This window comes from Chelon labrosus (assembly GCF_963514085.1).
Source record: "Chelon labrosus genome assembly, chromosome: 20".
Taxonomy (NCBI): Eukaryota; Metazoa; Chordata; class Actinopteri; order Mugiliformes; family Mugilidae; genus Chelon; species Chelon labrosus.
In genome coordinates this window covers 18,814,624-18,836,780 of record NC_140353.1, presented here as the reverse complement: position 1 = coordinate 18,836,780, position 22,157 = coordinate 18,814,624, and positions in this window count along the sequence as shown.

Here is a 22,157-nt window from a genome sequence, read left to right as displayed (position 1 = left end):
GCAGCAGAGAACATAGAGAAGACATCTGCAGCAAGTTTGTAAGTTGCTTAACAAGGGAGAACCACTGAGGCACATGAGGCACATGAGCAGAGGTTGCGCTAGACTTTTTCGTTAGGCTGCCGACACGTCTTGTCTGTACTCGGACTAGGACTGCTAGGCTAACAGCTCTTAGATGGCACCATAGGGTTGAAGTGCTTCGGTGTTATTTTTTTTATTTTTTTTACACAATTTGCACAAAATTCCGCTTTTATCAAGGTTTCCATCAGGTAGTTTTGTAAAATAAATTTGCCTTCCATCAGTCCGAGCAACGTGCTTTCATCCGATTCCTCCATTTTGGTAGCCGTTAGCCACATAGAGATAGACATACATACATATACATTGTATATACTGTATGTCTATGGTTAGCCGAGCTCTGACGTGTGCGTCAGTGTAATCGGTGTACCGGGAAATCGTGCACTGACAAAAGTTCTGCGATGTTTGGAATGCAAACTGCGATTAAAGACAAGAGCCAATTAATAAGGTCACTTAATTAATAAGGTCACTTATTAATTCCTTTACCCATAGTAATTCACAATTCACACCCCTGGCCAAGTGGCCAGGGGTGTGAATTGCAATCTGTCAAAATGACAGAGAGCCTTCAGAATTTTCCGTCACAGTTTTAAAAAACGGTCAATGACGGAAACAATTCGGTCAACGTGACCCCTGCACATGAGACACATGAACAAGGAAATGGTCCAATCACAGCTACTGCGGTCTGCAACCCACAACTTTTGGGTGCATGTGAGGCTACAGCATAGGCTATGGCATAGAGTAGGCATAGGGTATGGTGCGGAGAACACCCATTGGTACGACATAAGGTCTAGAGATACGCCGTAGCTACAGCGTGCCCATGGCATAAAAGCGACGTGCGACTATGAATTAAGCTTCAGTTACATCCAGCCTTGTGATAAATATTTCAGATCTAAAAATATGACTAGGGGCATCTAAGCTGAATGTAGTAGACACATTCTACCGCAGTGACTGCTGACAGGTTGCTATTGTTACTTATCTTAATTTTCACTTGCGCCAAGAAATAGATTCAGAGTGACTTAAGTGAGAAAGGAAAATTAAAGTAAGATGACTGAACTCTACCTTGAGTACATGTGCTGTATACAACACATGAGCTACTTTTAGTCTGCATCGCGCACAACTCGAACCTTTGCTGACATGGCTTCCCTCAAGTTCCTAACTAGCCTAAAAGTCATCATGTTGCCTGCAACCACTGACAGAGTAGGACCATCACTTTTTTTTTTATAGAGGGTCTTCCTCTGCTCTGGTGGGGACCAAAATTCATCAGGCATGACAGCTTCCCCCTCTCTCTAGATTTAGTATGTCTTCATGTCCGTTCGGATTTAATAAGCATCCTCGCCACTACACAGCGAATCCCTGTCGATACCATCATTAAATAAAGCTCTATGCTCTCTTTTAATGCATCATTTTTTTTTTTTTAACTTATGGGAATGGGAAAAGCAACTGCTTCAATGCCCCAGTTGGAGCCAAATGCAGGGTTACTAAAATATCTTCTTGAGAAAGTTTGATTTCTGCCACTCACTGATAATTTTCCACTCCAGATGCTTTAGATTCAGTCTGCATTCACATTCTCCTCATACATAAAATGAATTCCTGAATACTGAGGCCGATTTGCATCAAGGGCAGACCAAAAAGAGCAAACTGAATATTTTATTAAGGAAAAATAAAAATACAGTTATTTTATAAAATATCACTGACAGAGTTGGTAAAATACTGTAAGTTCATAAGGGATATAATACAAAGGTTATGGTATAGTTTGGGTGCTTGGAAGTGATGTCTACTAGCGCCGAAGTGTCTGCCCAATAGAACAGCTCCTCTCCCGTTTCCTAGTTTGAGCTTTGTCCTATCTTTCCCTACTTTACAAAGTACAAAGGACGAAAGACCGTGGTCAATTCTCGCGTGGAGCTCTTCAGTCACTGGGACAATCAGTTACAAGATGAAGATATGCCTTAGCACAGATATTGCACAAATTTGAGTTCCATCCTCAGCACCTCCACATGAAATGATTTATAGTCACAAATGTAGCTAATGGTAATGATACAAACTGTAGTAGTCTGGTACATGTATACGTACACATTTAAGAGGCCAACATTAAAAAACTACAAATTAGTTACAACAACAATCATTTTCATTTTGAAGGCTATACTTTAAGCCTCTTAAGCAAATGTTTTGTGGTTGCATATATTGATATTATTCCCTATTGTTGAGGATGAGCTCAAAACTACTTTAAAAACTATGAAGGACTTTTTATTCATTTGCATTTGGGGCTGATTGTGTGCTGCTTAAATGAGTCAAAAACTAGCTTTCCAGGTCAGAGGACCACACAAAGGAACACTCTGCCGGGGGAGAAAAAGAGGTACCAGAACTTCCAAAAGCTTTTTAAGTTCAGTCTAGAATTAGAACTGCTTCCAGGCATAGAAGCGAGGGCATTTGGATCCCATATCGATTTTTGCCTCACACCTGGTAACTGGTTCAAACCAGTGCATCTTCCTTCCGGTTAAAGCTGAGTTTGTTGACATCAATTTATAACTGTTTTTATTTATGTGTTTCTTTTCTCTGAGATATACTACCTTGAATTGTAGCGTTGAGAGATTTACCACCCTGCAAGTCAGAGGGCTAGCCTGTGGCTTCGCATTTAAGAACCATCTTCAGTGACAAAATGACAAGGTGTCCAGCAACAGATGGCATGACCCCACAAAGCCCTGATCTCGGCATCAAGGAGTTTGACTGGGATGCATGAGAAGACCCTGAGCCACGTTCTCCAAGATGCTTTGAGCAACCTACCTTTCAAGTAAATTGAGAAGTTAAGTTAAATAATAACTTGTCTAAAGGCTGAACTCAGGTTCTTAGTCATCCAAGTCCTGGTATATCCAAAAATTCTTTAACATTTTTGGATATTTAAATGATAGCACTAACCCTAACCCTCCATTGACAAAAAACACGCTGTTACACGCAAAAAGAAACCAAACCTTACTCAAGCAGAATTTTCCTGTAGTTTGACCGCCTTGTTTTTCTCATGCTTATGCAACACTGAACTATTTACCCTCGTTCAGTTCAGTTAATTAGCACCGTATGCGCATTATCGATACACCAGCTGTAATGAGAGTCTACAGAGAGTCCCTCCGTTTGCTCGTGTAAATCTTTTATTCTACTGATGTCAAGTCTGCAGAGCCGGCAGACTCCCCACCATGACATTGATTCATCCTGAATCGCGCTAATCAACTAATCAAAGAGTCGCAGATTGGCTGACCAGTTTCATCGACTGTGACAACACACGGGTCAGATTACACTCTGTGGAAATTCAACGAAGCAGAGGGGAAAGATATCGCTCGTGGTTTGCATTTTAACCCCTGAAAAATGCATCTCTTTTGAAGAAAGGTTATATGTGTTAAATTTATGCTGCAATCTGCCAGTGGCCCTCATATCTACGATTCAGCATACATGTCGCCTGGAAGCAAGGTCTGGTCTGGTGTCACTCCGTTGAGAAACAATTATGCTCTGGCAAAGATCTGCTGGGCCGATCAAATCATTTGTGCAGGCTTTATACAGTGATGGACAGAAGAGGAACAGCGACGTAGTCACACACATCATCTGTGTGGCTGGGAAATTTAATTAGTTAAATGGCTGCTTTCTGAGAAGCAAGCTGTTTAGAGTCCACTATTGTGTTGTAGCGGACACATAGGACTACACACCAACCAATCCTTTTTCACTAAGACAGAAATGGACCAAAGCAGCATGGAGGAGAACAGACAGAGAAGTGTGAGTAACAAAAAAAAGATGTTTGTGATACACGTAACTGTGTTGGAAGAAAGTTACCCAGGAGTCTTTCCTATGTGTTGGATAACGATCTTATGGACTGACTTGGTTTCCCAAGGTGGACTTTACCTTCCCTTCAGCTAAGTTGTCTTGCCAAGACTGCAGGCTTCTCACACTCCTTGCACCCCACTCTCTTTCATCTACATTCACACCCACAAACACTCCGAACTGAACTGAACTGAACTGGACTGCCTCAAATTGAAAAGGACATTCAAACATCTCTGATTCACACATTCACAGAACAGTTTTGGATTTTGTTTTTAAAAGTTGAAGAGTAAAAGTTTGACAAATTTTCTTTTTATTGTAATGGGTTAAATGCTAATGAGCTTGTTATTTTGACCTTATCATTCTGAACTTATGGGGAATTAATTTTATCTTGATGTATGCTGATTTATAACTAATTTAATTTGTAGCACTGAATTGAAACTGGTGGTGTTTTTTTATTTTTGTTTATGTCTTTTGTGGCACAGGTACCAAGTTAACCAGGCTAACTTTATTCATTCTCAATCCCCTAATTTTGAAATCTCCTGTCTGGCGCCCAACTATATTTTTAATTAAACCTACGCTACAGTGTCTGTTGTAAAAGATATTGACAGCAAAAAAAAAAAAGTTTAATGGACGATCAGTTAACAGTGAGTTAGGCATTTGTCAAGAATGCATTAATCTCTTAATGTCGCATATTTTGTTGCCTAAACTATAGTTTTTTTTCTCTGTATCAGATGAAACACGCCCAGCAATGTGTGATACCAGAATAACATTCATCAGGCTACCTTATATCCGCGGTTTAATGGGTCATTTTAATTAAACACACTGTCAACAGAATTGTTTGGATGAATACGGCTTTTAAAAAATGGCCCCTACCCTTGAGTATCAGAATAAAATTTGATAATAACCAACAAACTTAGCTTATTTCATGTGTCATTCCACATGATCCATTCTCCTAATGCAATATTCCTTTGTAACAAACATCAGCAAACTCTGAAAGTAAACTTCAGTCTCTAGGGCGTATGCGCTGCTTAATAGAAGTCCAACATCCACCCTCTACATAAATTGCATATGAGGCCAGTGCAAAAATAAAGCATCTATACCCAAGTGAGCATGAACAGAATCCACTCTCCAGTCCCTTATAGGAGACACCCACAGCCCAAATGAGAAATGCATTTACTGTACGGTGTCATCCGCCTGCACCAAAGAGAGGAAGATAACTCAAATGTGGCCTAGGAGTATTAAGGCCAAGCAACCCGGTGACAAAAAGAACCTTTCATGATCAACACGCATGCATGGCTAGTATGGAGTTTTATCACTCTCTTCCTGTGGGAAGATCTTCATTTAATTGACATCATGAGCTTCTGACCTTGTCTCAGAAATCTTGGTTCTTATCAGACATGCTTGAAATTTTGTGTGACAGTCCTCTCGTGGAAGGCCTTGAACGTGTCAATTTTCAGAAGGAAATTGCAAAGTAACGCGATATGTTGTCTGATAAAGGTTGTCTAGAGGGTTCCAAGTCTTACTGGGTGCCAAACCACGTAGCTTGGCTTCTGTCAGCACAAGGGAGCAATGGATCAACACCCTGGCCATCCCTCTTCAGTCACTAAGCATCTTATTTTACTACCCATAGCTTTTGACACCAGATGGTGAGCAGCCTCACTATATTTTCCCACCTCCTAGTTACCTTGTCCCAGAACTATGGCCTATGATGCAACAGCTCAACTGTCAGCTGTTTGAGTGCACTATATCACTGTCAGCTCATCAACAAATAGCAGCGATGCCATCTGGGCCTCATCTCCATGACACTCTCCTGCAAAAGCTGTTGCACCTCCATATCTTTTACATGGCAATGATAAAAAAGGAAGTTCTCACACTGAATGCACTGAGGAAATTGATGGACTGAATGACTGAAATGGTCTCACAGCATTGCAAACAGAACAGCTTAGGGAATGCAGTCAGAAATATGTAAAACATATACACAGAGCCAGTTTGAAATCAATACTACACCTTTGGCAACTGTGAGAGGATAAAAAAAAAGACTGGACTAAATCTTAACTGTTTCTCCTGAGTACGAGGTTCAATACTAGCTTTGTTTACATGAGTTTTGGTGAAGGGACAATGAGTCCCTTCAGCAAAACACGACTTCAGATGAATAAAACCCTTGTTTATGACAGAAACAACTTAAAAGGTCAGGCGATTCAGCTGTTCAGTGACTAAATCTCAATGTGGGGAGGAGGTCAGGGTAGCGGTATGGATCAACAAAGCACACTGTCTTAACTTATGGTCAAATCCTTATATTAAAGTTTTAGTATTTATATCAAATGCCCTTTGAAAATTGCACCATAGAGACTATTAATATTATTGTCTGTTAGACTGGAGGCCACGCTGTCAATCCATCCCAGAAACTCTTGTCAGATCCCAGGAGTGTTGCGATGACAACCATACTAATCAGGCTCCTGCAGCCTGATTACTATCACAGAATTAATTGGAGCATGGAGACAGACACACACACACTGCAACCTGTCAGGTTGGAAGTGTGTGTGTGACCTGTTCTATCTTTATTAAGCAGTCTCAGGCTTTTTGTTATTCTGCCGGCAGCACTGTTGATTAACTATTTCAAAAGGTATCTTCAGTCTTGCCTAAATGTACCACACAAAAACCGTTGGATTTCCTCTTTTGCTATTGTCATGGGGCCTATTACAGGATGGACTGAGGCTAGTAGACAACAAGAACAGATTTCCTCCATCCGAAGGAGTACATCTGTATTCAAAGTTTAGACCACCAGTTTAGACGCGGTGAACACCAGAAAGCGGCAACTAGGGAATTCAGCCTGAAGTGTCATAGAGCAAACCTCTGATTCACCATGCAATTCATGCCTCTCACTCATATTATGATCAAATAACCCCAATTCCAGTTGCCAAGTACTAAAGGATTTTCATTTCCAGCAAGCCATAATAGAAATGGACAGCACCTTGGTTTTAGTTAGTACGTGCATCCTTCACTTCAGGCTCCAAGCCTTCTCATCCATTTTAATAAATGTCTTGCTTTGCACACCTGACCTCAGAACTTTGTTTTATGTAAATCCTCCTCCCTAATCCTTCCAAAGGTTGGGGAAATGTCTGACTTTGTGCTACCTAAGACCTGAAGGGTGCTATTCTTCGGGGCTAGTTTCTGCCTTGGCTCTGGTATATTACATAATTATCTCTGCCTAGGTTATACTATGGAAAATATGCTTTAAAAAAATAAGCTTGTTTTCTATACTGCCCATTTTCATTGTTTAGCGAAATAAAAAAAGTCGGATGGATTTATTTATTAATTTTTTTTCAGACTCACTAGCCTTGGCTTGGTTTCTTTGGTAGACGTGTAAAAAAAAAAAAAAAAAAGCATTTTGAATTAGTGGACATTGATCATAGGTGTGAGTGTGAGTGTGAACGGTTGTCTGTCTCTCTGTGTTGGCCCTGCGATAGACTGGAGACCTGTCCAGGGTGTACCCCGCCTCTCGCCCGATGACAGCTGGGATAGGCTCCAGGAGGCCCCGCGACCCTTAACAGGAACAAGCGGTTACAGAAGATGAAAGAATGAAAGGATCTATAAAGATGGAACACATCGAAGAAAGGTTTGTATGACTCGTCTTGAAACAATGGCGACTGAAACATTCCCCGAACATTTCGCTGAAAGAAAGGAAGCAGGAAGTAGAAAGTGAAGCAGGAAGTAGAATAAAAAATTAACCTGACTGAAAAGTGCAGAAGTATAAATGGCTCGCACTTTGTTGTGAGAAGTAAATGTACTGACTGTCTTTAATTGCCAAAAATGCACAGTATTTGTGCCACGTTAGTGATCAAAGCAGCAAGAAACTTATGAAATAGATTGTATATTCCCTGTGCCCTAGAAACTGACGCTTAAGAAAGTCAGTGTCCTCGTCTTTTGGTTTTGAAGTCATAAAATATTCTGCTAATACAATATTAAGGACCACACTGTCAATGCCACTCTATTAAACAGGACACGTTTCTCTGGAAGGTTTTGCAACGGGCGGCTGACACTTTCAGCTGTTCCTCGGTGAATACATGTGAGTGTTAAAATTCTTCCCAGCAGGTAAACACAGGTGTGCAGTCGCCAGACAACATGAATTTGCAAATACTGGATAAACATCCTTAACGATCCGGCGGTATTAAACCGTACGGCGTGGATGCAAGCATGTGTGCACACACTTACACAGCCACCGCTCGATTCAACGAGGTGAGAACACTTCCATGCATAATGAGGCTTTGGTCACATCTGAATAATTGATAGGAGAAAATGGATTTGGGAATCCATTGTAATTTCTCCTCCGAGCAAAATAACCACCCTCCCAAAACAAGACACTGCTGACAAATGTATACCAGAGAGAGGGGGCGTCGGGGGGGGGGGGGGGGGGGGATACACGGAGCATGCATGTGCGTGTAAGCAAGAGTCAACATAGTTTAGTGTTAATGAAATCAATATTCACATTCACCTGAAGCAGCCCAGCAGTTGCCCTTCACGCTTCCTGTTGTTCCTAATCTACACCTCTTCCTCTGCATCCTGTGTCTTCCTCCCCTTTTAACATCTCGTATTCGCTTTTGCTCTCTGTAGTGTAGTTACACTATAATACACTTAATGAATAATGCAGGTAGGGACCCACAGAGCTCAATCTACAGGGTGCAGCTAACACTGTAGCGAGGGATTTTTGGAAAGCCGTCTGTGGACATTAGTATTTTATATGCTGGCATTAAGGTTTTGTATTACCAGTCCCTGTTCAATAATCAAAATCCAATTCATATTTGTACTTTCTGCATTAGTTAAAAATATATTCCCAAACATGCACAGATCAGGTGATACTAATATTTGCCTTACAACAATACAGACGGTAGGACATGTCTGGTATTTAAAGGATTTTAGACTAGCCACATGGTAAGGTTGTGCGTCTACGTACAGGAATGAACAATTATTGTTCTGTCGCTGCGATGTTGGAGAAAAAACAAAGTCAGGGAGCTTTCAGAGCTGCAAAAAACCGCATGAACGTCAAAGTCAGGCTACAGTCTGCGTTTTCCACTGCGTAGCAACAGCATGTAGTGAGCCCTGCCTGGTGCTTTAGACAGAGGTGACAACCAGAGACATGTCAGCTCCCCATGCATACTGCACAATTTCTGTCCAGTTCTAGACATGCCAGACCCTAAAACAGACAAAATATTAATGGTCACTTGAAGAGGAAATAGGGCTATACCAGAAATTCATGGAAATTGTACAAAATACTGTTAAACATTAATTCTGTCTTCACGTGAAAGAGATTTTGTAGCTGTAATGCTACTAAATTTGCATCTTCAGACAGGAATCCCCCAGTCTGAAACCACGAATGAAACCGTGCACTGACTAGAGGAGAACGTGTCCAGTCAGGTTCTGAAAGGATTGACGTTGATGTTTCAGCACGAAAGAGAACATTAAATCTTTGTCATTTGGGTTAAGCGAAACCCAAAATGACTTTGAGTGTCAAACACAAACCCCTTAACATAAAAGCAAGAGTGAAGGATTGTGATTTGTGACTAATAGAGGGTTAAATTGAATTCCAAAAGCGGCTCACGGTCAGAATGACACATTTTATTTAAATGTCTTGTACCACTCCGGCAGTACTTTTCCACAAAGCATTATACGAAGTATGTGTCTAATATTTCACAAGCTTTTGCTTCAGCACTAAACACAAGTGGCCTTGATGAGCCCGCGAAATAGTAACTGCATGTTCATGCATGTTAGGCAGACTAAATAGTTTTAATTCTGCTCTGTTTAAAATGTTTTAACATTCATTTAAATATAGATTCATTAATACTTTACAGAGCCTGATTTTGTTCCTCAACCCTCTTGACCTGCAAGATATTGTAGTGATGTGAATAAATTCACTGAATACCTACTATTAGAATGCTATGTCAAGCTTACTTATAGTACCAAAATGGTTAAAAATAAATGTTTTTCCTCTCCCAAAATTAAAAAAAAGCAAATTAATTCAACCCACGAGTGAATGTTTACATCTGTGACCTCCAAAAAATGCTTTCAGTAGTTTTTATTTATTTATTTAGTAGAAGCTATTGATGGTTCTCTTTTGAAAATGTAGCCAATTCCTCACGAATCCCAGATCATTAATATTCTATATTTGTTTTCTTTAAATCCCACAAAAGATATCCAATTGGATTAAAAATTTGTGAGCTGGACTCTCTGATTTGGATGCTTGGAATGCCTGTCTTGCTGGATTGCTTGGCTTTAATTTTCACAATGAAAAACTGGCCTGGGATTCAAAATGATTCATAATCTCAGCTAGTCTCTGCAACAGAAACATGCCTAACGAAACAAAGAAGGTCATGCTTTTGGCTTTCGGCATGGTGTTCTTGCCTCGTCCAACCCAATCTGTTCCAGTTTAATCTTACTGGTATAATAAATCAGATTCTCACAGTCTGTTTTATGGAGAGAAATGGGGTGTGGAGTAAACTCTAAATTACCAACGTATTAAAGATAATGGTTTAATAATACAGTTGTGATTGATATAATAAAGCCATATTAGATGCTTGATGCCAGGTGTGAATAAATCTACTTAGAGTTGTCCATTTGGACCTAGGACACATGTCAGGCACAAATAGGGTTTAACTGATGTTTAATCAGTTTGCATAATTTTAGTCTGTTAACTGTTGAGCACAGTTAATCAAGGTTGCTTTTAGTCATTTACTCAGTTGTAAGGTAGTAATTATAATAATTTTGGTATTAGCAACATTAGCCAGACTAGAGGTAGGGGAATGGTACTTGGATGTTACTGAGACATGTAGCACCCACCGAGACCAGACCAGGCACCGCCACCCCATAGCATGACACTCCTTGATGGCAGTAGCCATCCCCAGCAGGATGCAGCCTGATACAGGCACAAAAACGATTTAGGAACAACTAAAAAAAAACATGAAAAACAGCACAAGGTGTTGACCTGGCCTCCAGATTCAATAGATCCCAAACTGATCAAGTATCTGTGGGATGATCCACAGAGGCCCTTCCCCTCAACCCATAGGACCCAAAGGCCCCCACTAACAACATTCTGTTGCCAGACACCACAGGACACACTCAGAAGGCCCATGTCCATTCTCTGATGAGTCACAACTGTTATGTTAGCCACAAGGGAGACTTACACAATATTAGGTCATAATGTTATGTCTGATCGGTGTATGTGTAGATAATATTTTTATGGGAGTCAGAAACGCCTGTTTCCTCTGGCACACTGTGTCATCCATATTTTGCTGAGTTTGTTGACTGACAAGCCGCAGACTTGTCAGTCAAGTGTTTGCTGGCCTGAAGCCACAAGCTCTCATCGCTCTCTTCTTGCCAGTCAGGTAGGCTGGGCTCATTTGCCACACGGCTGGAAATGATTAGCTGGATCGTATCGCACCCATTTCTGAGTTACACTCTTATACACGTGTCCAAATGAGTGATTGTTAAGTGCCAAATGTAGATAAATTTATTCTCGACAACTCAAAGTGAGAGGGGAAAGTGCTTAACGCAAATTGCCATATGCTCTTTTTAACAACACAATTTCAGTTTTGGGCTCATTTCCATAAAGATACTAACACAATGAATAAAGTTAATATAATTACTAACCTGGAATGGTCTGATTCAGTAAAATAACCTAAAATGTGCGGGAGAAATACATGTCATGTCTTGTCTAGGGATGGCCAGGACACAGCATGTTTACTGACTTCGCTTCAGTATGAGCTAAGAAACAAAGATGTCTACTGAAATCCAACTAACCTGGCTTAAAACACCCAAACCGAAGTGTACGCTCTTACCTCCCTGTCTAACAAAACAGGAGAAAACTAAGATAAATAAATAGGCAGCACATCCGTGCACCCCGGCTATGAATTGTAGACACACTCCAGGCATCCTGTCAACGGGTGGCTGGTGAGGGAGAGTAGGAAGATGAAGTGAAAGACCCCCACGCCGGCAGCACCGTCCAGACCCTTTGATATCTGTGTGGATAAACGGCGAGAGGCCAGTCAGCTCCCAGCAGGCTGGTGTTCATCCAGTCTCCCACTGGCACCTGCATATTTACATTTGCATACTCTGATTACTCACGCTTGTACATTCAGATTGCATACAGACACATCTACATTTCACGCACATAGTTCATGCAATTCCTAAATGCAAAATACAACCACAGTTGTATACATAACTATGGCCAATTTGTGTGACGTTTTCTTACCTTTCAAATAAAATAACATAATATAAAGAATAACAGAAGAAGAAGACTTGTAGTACTCCACATATTGAACCTTTTTTGTGAATGGTCTCAATGGTGTCATTGTCATCTTCTGCCATATGACCTAAGTTTCTTGTCTGTTGCTAGCCTGTAGTACATTCTGTACCCACACATATGTAAACAAACATTTAAACATTTAACATATAGACAAGGGTTGTTCTTACTGATGAGGCCACTATTACTTCAGGTTTGTTGGCTTCTTAAATAATAGGGCTGTTTTCCTCTTCTGTAGATTCTCAACCGGGGGTCCGCGGACCCCTAGTGGTCTGTGGTGTAATTTAATAAAAATAAAATATCTTTTAAAAAAAGATCCTAGGGCATTTATAGAAATGGCATTATTTTACTGAGATCTTTATCTACCTACACTACAGAGGGTAACATGACTTTTTTTCTCTAATTCCATCTGTTTCATAAGTGTTATTCATCGTATTTAAATAAGAGATCTCACTCCCGTTTGCATTGTTAAAGTTACTGCATGACGCTGTTAATACAAACTTAACAGGATCTGCATCCTTTTCAAATTATGAGCCCCCCAGTGTTTCAGTGGGCATACACCATTCATTTCTTCTTAATAATGCTTTTATTGTGAAATATTCGCAGGAAGCCAATGTGGTAAAACTCATTAGCTTGCAAGGTTCAGGTTAGCGCTTGAAATTAAGCTAATGTTACAAGCAAACGAAGAAGATGATGAGGACAATTACACAAAGAAGGAGGAGAAGAAGAAAAAGAAGATGACGACGTTTCAACTTGTCAACATGGAGAGATGGCTCAAATTAAAAAAAAGACTGCTTGTTTCGGATCGAGCTCTGGGTCGCTGGAAAAGTGTTTTTTATGTGGAGAGATACTTTCAAACCATGCCATGGAACCGGCACACATGCAGCAGCATCTAAGCGCCAGGCATCAATCGTCAGTGGGCAAGGCTGCTAATTTTTTCCACGTGAAAATTGTCCGAGTTCAGGGGGGCGCAAAATCACATGTGTGCCACAAGTCAGACTTCAGCAACTTCCCTTCAAGCTTCTTACCAGGTAGCTTTGTTTGTAGCTAGGGTTACCAACCGTCCCTTGAAAAACAGAATCGTCCCGTATTTAGAAACAACAGTATGCGTCCCGTACTGAGCTGAAATGGGACAGTGTGTAAAATGTCAATTATGTAATTATTATATAACTTTGGCTGGTTTAAAATTAACTAAATCATAAATGTAGTGTTGTTAAAGATCACATATATCTGAGTTTAACCACTGACTAATGCAAACATACTTGGGACATCTGGACATGCCCATAAGGGGCGTGTCCATTGGCCAATTGTTCTTGATGATGTCATGATGACATCATCACGTTACCAGTAGGAGTTTTTAAATAGGAGTCACTTCTGACACTAACTAATAGTTTGGAGGTTGGGCTGGAAGGTCCAACCTCCTCCGCTGACTCTGGTCTGTCAAACCCAACAGCCAGATGATCAGCCCACTGCGGCTGCAGGTGGAGGTCTCAGCCCTCATCAAGCCACCAAGCTAATGCTAATGGTGTAGCCCTCAGCCAATCCAGTGGAAGGCCCTATATGTGGCCCTTATAGTATTGTTATACTATAATAATAGGCAGGTTCTTGTGCCTGCCTGGGTTTTCTCTGGGTGCTCCAACACCCTCCCACAGTCCAAAAACATGCACATTAGGTTCATTGGCGATTCTAGTTGTGTATGTGTGAATGGATTTTGGCAACCTGTCCAGGGAAACCTCATGATGTCACATTCTGCTGAGGTCATGACCTCATGATGTCACATTCTGCTGAGGTCATGACCTCATGATGTCACATTCTGCTGAGGTCATGGCTCTGATTAGTCGTTCAACCAATCAGAGCCATTTTGTTGTAAACAAATACTCCTACACTGTCTATCACCACATAAACAAACAGTTTGATTGGCTCAGCAGATCGTTGCCTGAGCATAATCACTTCCCAATGGAGAGACTGCCAACCAAATGTCCCATAAGTTGGTCTAGCTTCCAGACTAGAATGTCATAATATAAATTTCCCAAATAATAAGATAACTGACTCTAATGTGAATAATTATTCACACTTGTTGTGTTCAGACGTATATGAAACCCCTGATCAGATTCTAAACATTTTATTTAGAGCACTACGAACATCTTCGAACATTACATTACATCACTGCAGATTCGGCATTGCCCAAGCACTCATCATGTTGCCAGTTATTTCAAAATGAACTGCAGAATCAAACATATACACAGCTCCTACTACTCCCATGATGCACTGCACCCAGTCGGTACTATATGTTTCCAATAATACACCATGGTGTCATTTATTATCAGTGTTGGGCACGTTACTTTTAAAAAGTAATTAGTTATAGTTATGAGTTACTTCTCCCAAAAAGTAACTGAGTTAGTAACTGAATTACTCCACTATAAAAGTAACTAGTTACCAGGGAAAGTAACTATTGCCTTTTGCCTAGTGCCTATACTTCCACCCTGAAAACAGCAACTTTATCTCTGAATGCTGCGAACTCTCCATTGCTGCAGTCTATCTCTGATCGCTTGTGTGATACTGCTATACGCGAGTTTGTGTGTGAACAACACCCGCCCAACTGAACACTGCCCTGCCGCTGATTGGCTTACCATGAAATCTTACCCTACCTTAGCCAGTCATCATCACTTATGCGGCTACCCCATTGCACTTTTCTTATTGCACTACTACAAGAGGAATGTTCTGCTTTCTGTTGTTTTATATTAATTTATGCAGTTTTAAGTTAAGCAAGACAGGTTTCTGTTTAAGAAAGATACTTATTTTATTTTAAAAATAAATTGTTGAATAATAATTTGTTTTCCATTAAAAAAAATTCACCACACTGGGAAGGGTGAAGGCAATCGGGTCGGCCGGTACTGCCAATGAGGTGTCCCTTATTTATGTTTCAGGGAGTTGGCAACTCTACTTGTCTTCAAAGCTAAAAAGCCATATACGGACCTAAGGGTCGATCAAAAATATGCAGGGGGTCCAGGACCCCAAAAAGGTTGAGAACCCCTGCCCTAAAGGATAAAAAAAAATACTTAAATCAAAGATTTGCGTTGATATTTTCAAATCAAATAATAAATGATTAACACAGTATTTGGAAGATATCCGAGATATTTTTCCCCCTGAAATGTGGCCCAATGTTCATTATCCATTATGTTTTCAGTCGCTGATCAACTGGGTGTTGGTGAGTGGAAAATCATTTTTCGGATTCCCTATGTTTATACAACTTGTTGCAACCTGGAACACAGCAATACAACATTATGATAGCAGCATTTGTGTGTGTGGTGTATGGTGTCGGAAGAAAATTGCCTCCACTTGAATACGGACTATTTATTAACCAGCAGAATGGAGGATAAGAGGAGCGGATCTCTTCCAGCGTGTGCTCTTTATTTTCCATTTGGACGACAAAACACCATATTTATATTCTTCTATCCTCACAGATAACATCCCAGGTGGCATGCAGCTCTTGCCAATAACTGTTAACCCCTGACATCCATCACTTGGTAAACACAGATTTCCTCTTTTATACACCGCAGATTTGAGCAGGTGACCCTTTCAATCACATGTTCATCCCTGCTCAACTAGCCAAGTGCTCTGAATAATGCAGAAGAAAGCGACAGAGAGAGACAAAGTGAGCAGGAGAGAAAGTGACTGAGCTCTGCCTTAAGAAGCTGAATGGCACGATATGCCTGAGGACAGTGTTTAAATAAACCTCAGACAGAGAGAGAAGGTGAGAGTCGTGCAAAGACATGCTAAAGGATATTCCACTCAACAACGGCATACATAATTCTTCTTGACTTCAAGCATATTATGCAATCCTGATTAAGTCTAGAGTGGTAAATAATCCAACTGTAAATCTCAACTGAGATGAATATTGTATTTAAATCCATTTGTTTGTCCATGATTCTGCTGTGTAAGCAGTTGTTTGCTAATAGCTTTGCCATGATGATTTTATGCCGCATACAATAACGCACTTTGTTACAGTACAACTCAGTACCGCAGCCCAGGATTTCTGGCTGGTCCATGAATGGTCCCTCACGTATCCTCCTTTGGCTCTTTCTTGGAATGATAACCCTCGCCGGTGAAAGCAGTCGTGACTGGTAACGCCTCCTGAGCTGTATGTATGGCAATTATAGACTGCATGGCGGCAATGATTCATCTAACCGTGGGGAAGCTCAGGGAACTGGCTACAGAACCCTAAACGGTGCAATGCCTTGAAAGCGACCAAATGACGGCTCATTCGAAAGAGGAATAACTACACCTCATTGTCAACATAGCTATGACAGCGGCATAGTTGCTGTCATATGCACCGGTTGGAGTATTTCTAAAAAGGCCAATCTCCTGAGAATTCTACCACAACAGTCTGTGTAGAGAAGAACGTAAATTCAATGAGCGGTGGTTCTGCAGATGGAAATGGTTAAAGAGGTCAGAACATGATGACCCATCTCAATGAAAGGCTACAGAAACTCACATAAACACACTTTACAACGAGGTAATAACATCTCACAATGCACAGGTGCAACTTCGAGGAGGGTGCTTATGACATATAACATATAACAGAAGACCACATTGGGTTATCAACCAAAAGCCAAACTCTGAAGTTACAACTGGAAGAGACTCATCAAACCTGGACAGCTGAAAATTTTAATAGAGCCTATCTGAGTATTGTTGCTGGTTTACAGCAGATATAATGTGTTTAGAACAGTGTATAGTACCATGTATTATCTAACTTTCTTTATCTCTCTTTTTTTCCTCTAAAGGTACGTAAGTAGTGTCTATGTGTGTGGGGCACCTTTAGATACATAATATTTGAATCAAAATAATATTATTTTATCATTCATATGATGCATTTAGAAGCCAATCATCAAAAAGACTTTCATTTTGATAACTCATAAATTATAGACGGTGTTTACCACTGCTATAACTGATTGGGAGAACTAAAGAAGTGGCAGTGGTGTACATACAGGAGACTTTACATATATTTTATGAAACTAGAAGTATAGAGCAACAGTGGCATTTATTCTTAATTGTATCTCTGGCCCTCTCATGAATGTCCAGTAAACACTTATTTTGCAATGTTTTGGTATGTTCCAATTTGTGAGAAGAACATCCTTGGCCTTCACTACCTTGCTGCTGACTGTCGGCCTGCTACTTAGTCTTCAGGCTTTTTCACTTTGCATGCAAGAAAAGCAAAGCAGTGTGCAAACACTTTGCAGCAAATAAAAGGTAAACAGACCTGTAGTCGGGGAAGAATTTTCTGTAGGTTTTTTATCATAACCTGCATCTTTCACATTACACACGTTCCTTTCATTCTTTGGTAATTTAAAAATATTGATTACTGCATCTTTTAAGGCAATACATTTATAGAAAAAAAGAAAACACATAACAAGGTCAAAAGCCCATGTTAGAGTTTTGAAGGTTTTGAAGAAAAAAAAAAAGCCCTGCGTGCCAACCAAAGCAAAACCTTGCACTTTTCACATTAAACAGGCTAGGCCTGAATAAACAGCTGCAGCACTGTGGATTTCTTTCTGGTCTGTGTGTGACCCTCTGCGCTGTCCATTCAGTCTCCCTTGTGGACTCGGAGTGCCTCAGTAAATATTCATGGCCGGTGCGAAGGGCCTAAAGGTGATTGTGTGCCACGCTCGGTCAATTTAGCTGACGGACCAAAACACAAAGACCATGCATATACATCGCAGGGGGAATCATAAAAATAAACTGATTGAAGTTTGGTAGTGTGAGATTATCCACGGAGATTTCTGTTAGGACACTGACTGGTTGATGAAGAAGAAAATATAACAGAAGCAAGTTTAAAAGTTTCTAATTTCGACAGTGACAGTATGATCGTAAGAACACTGAAAACTTCCTAAATAAACACAGTACTCTTATAAACACATATTTATTAAATTTAATTACACTCAAATCCCACTTTTCCTAAGTCACCCAACCTCAATTATCCAGCTTGAAAAGCACATTAATGTGATCAAGTCATTGGTTGTGATAAAGTTATCCCGTAAAGAGCGTCTGAGTGAGCAAAAAATATAATGTCTTAGGGGAAATTAATTTCACTGTGCTGGAAAGAACCTAACTCTTTCAAAGACATAATTTCAGGCAACTGCCTGAGAGCAGGTCCATTAGAATCCACTATCTCAATGATTTTGCAGTTGCAGCAGTAAGTTCCAGCCAACCTCAGGGACATAACTGGGGAATAGTCCTGAATAGTCCAGTTTGGGTTTCTCAGTGTAAGGCAACAACATATGCTGAACTGGATGTTTTAATAAGTATATGAAGTTACCATATACTTATTAACAGACTATCTGACTTAATGCATTTCTGATTGTCAAAACAAATTATGGAAATATCTACAGTAAAGTTTAACCCTTTCTGACTTGACTATATCTCTAGTGCGGCATGATTTTATCGTTAGCCACACTGGTCAAGAGTGTTGATCAAGTCTGGAGCATGTACAGTATGTTGGCAATTGCCTCAGCCTTCTGCTTCAATAAACCTGTTCTGTCATTCTTTAGTATTTGCTGTTGTGTGTCTACAGTGTCATCAGGGAGACACTGTATATTTCTGTAATAATGTTGGTTATGTTCTGTAACCCCAGGTTTTATGAGTATTGGCACAGAGACTTATCCAAACTAAAACCTGTCACTGTAGGGTTCATATCTTTGCAATGAGCACTCATGATGATTTTTCATTCCAGGATGGGCCTCATCTGCATCCACAGCAATCCATGTTTAGAGTCCTGCCCTAATGTTTCTCAAACTCAAAACTGAGAAAATAATAATGCCGATTTGGTGCAAAAACCGGTAATGAAAGTTTGTTTGTCTGTTTTGATTTGTTATGGCTTCAATTCTTTTTTTCTTTTTCTTTTTTGTATAAGTTAATGATAATGTGATGTCATGGCAAGAAGTTTATCGGTATCTTTATTAAAACAAATTAGTCACGAATCGTCACCATTAATGAATCATACATCAACAGTAGTCTGACTATGCACAACAATGATAGTAAAATAGCATGTTGTCAGTTAGAACCCCTCAAAAATGTCATAAACAATATTTTCAGGGGACCTCGTATTTTATAAAGAGCCATGCTCACCCTGGCCTTCCTGTAATTTGCATCAAGCTTCTGTCATCTTGAAATGGCACCTCTGGTTCAAATCTACGACAATGATACTAAAGGAAATGAATTTTGGATCAAAGAGGTAAATTAATTTAGCCTGCTTAAGGGGGCAATTAACACCTGCCCCTGGGTGCTATAGCTAACAGATAACAAAGCACGTGAGTCGTATTTATCTAAGATATTACAGAAATTGGTGTTTTGAGAGCCTCTCTGTGTTCTCCTCTCTATAACCTTCAGACAGGATGCCAGAGAAAAGGGATAGCAGGCAAAACAAGAGGAGCAGGGGGGAGGAATGATTAAGAGCTTTGAACTTTAACTGATGACAGGCTGGTCACGTCTGCTTAGCATATGTATAACCGAGTCTTTCTTCTAACAGGGCTCCCTGTGCTGCTCTCCTTCTGTTTAAGCTCTCTGTTTGGGTGTGGTTTTGATCCAAATGTCTCCGTGACACTGATTTGAGGGAGAAAATGCCATGTGAACGATCAGTTGGGAAGCTTGTCTCTGGTGTGTGATGGAGAATCACCAACAGATAAATAGCAATGTGTAGACCATGGCAGAGTGACCCCTTGTCCTTGCCTGCTGTACGTATTGTATGACCAGGGACCCACTTTGCACGTTTGAGTCAGTGTTCTGATCTCTAAATAAATATTCTAGTGATTAGTGGTGGAAGAATTATTTACTGAGTAAAATTAACAGTATGATGATGAAAATATATAATGCATGTAATATGCTGCAGTTTTGTCAATACCACCTGCTTCTCATAGATATACACCACATGTCCTTTGGCTCCACTGCTTCCGAACATAATCCGCCTGCTGATTACATTGCATCTTAATGTAATTTGGATAACAAATTGCTTGTATAGAATTTAAATACGGTTTTGCAGTCTATTGGCTTCTGAAATAGGTGTTGGGGTTCCTTCCTACTGTGACAGGATAAATCTGCAGTGTTATGCAAGGCTGGATTACAAACAGGAATAAGCTGCTAACTGCGAAGGGGCCACATGCCCCAAGGGGGGACCGACAAATCCCTGATTCATCGTGTGTTAAGAATGCACTGATAACACTTTTTGAGGCCGCCTCAAAAGAGAGAAGCGTTTCATCAAATTCACCTCAAACTAACTAATAAAGAGACACACCGTGGCCAGGTAACATTTAGTTTAGGAGAACTGTTTGGTTTTTGGGTCTGAAAACATAATGAAGCGGCCATTTATGCAGTCAGAGCAACATCAGAGGCGCAAATGATTTTTTTCCCTTTCTGTTCTGTATCATTAGCAAAGTATTTAATTGGGATTTTTTTTCATAGTACCCCTGCATTGCAAACGTCTGCTTTGGTTTGACTTTATATGTACTGTAGGATTTTGTTGCTGCAGTTGTATTGGCCCCACTGAGCTTGACAGATTCCATCAGTTCATCCACTGTAACCAAAATTGATTGTGTCTATTTTCACCACATCCCTCTTGACACACAGTGCAGTCTAATCTGATGAAGAGGCTTTAGTTTTATTTATTTTTTAAGGCCTCCATCTAAAAAGACAAATAGGACAAAGGTAACAATGTGTTGTGATAGTTGAGAGTTTACTGCAAGGTTTTATTTGCCAGTCACAATGCTTTGTCACGTTTCCCGTCTTCCTGCAGGAAACAACTTCAGGGAAACGGTGGCAAAGGAATGCTCACAGAAATTCAGAGCTTGGGTAACGAGCAGCCTTCAACATATATTTCCCTTTTCACGTTAGTTCTAATAGCTGAGCCAGTTGTTTGGTATTTGACCATAAAGTGCGTTACTGGACATATGACTGGACTAATGGGGGTTTTAGATGAAAAGATTTGGAATCCCCAAAGTCCTACAATTCATTCATGTTGGAAACACGGTTGTGTGTAACAGATTTTACGGCAGTCGATTCCACAACACAAATGTCAAACTCAAAAAAATCTGAGGAACGTATCCCCAGACACATTTGGGAACCAAGAGCCAACATTTAGTGCTTTCCTGTAGTAGATGTGTTTTACTGGATAAGTGAAAATGTACTCATGGTATCACAGAAAAACCTATGGATCCCCAAAGTTAGTACGAATGTTCTCCTGGGCACGGTTTTATGATATTTGAGTCAGATTGATGCTTGAGATAGCAAAAAATAGAATAACTCCACCAATTAGTCCAATGTGAACATCAGGTTCTGATGTTGAACTTTCATAATTGGACCTCATTTTACCATTTGTGTGAAATACATTTAGCATATTATTACCATATCAATTCCTAAATTATCATAAAATCCAGCCACAGCAATACAAAAATCTCTTGACACCTCATCCAACTATGCATTTTCATTGGCTGTCAGTGTGATATATAGCATGCTAATGTTTTTTTTGGTTTTTTTTTTCTAATATAGAATGAATGTTGGGTAGTTCGTACTCATTTGTATTGCAAGAACTCCCTTATGGATCCACAACTAAACCAACATCAGGGATTTTCTGCTGCCGGTGGTGCTGGATCTGAATTTTATAAGAAACAAAAGATTTCTGATGTAAATGGGATCCCATCCAAAGGTTCGGTACGCCCAGTTCTGCTATCCCTCCCATTCCATCCACTGGCAGGCACCAAAAAAATATATAACAGCATGAAGACCTGAATGACATCCGTTTGATTTCAGACTTGTCGGACTCCTTGGCTGGTCCATTGCCCTAAAGCTCTTTCCTTTTGTAAAGTCAAGTCAGAGAGTCTGGGAGTAGGCAAAGATTGAATGATAGATGAATTGAGCTTTTTACCTGTCTGTCTTACTGCCTCTCTGGTCATCCCATAGGCCTTGACTGACAGAGTCAATGTGGATGGGTCTCCAGCTTGAG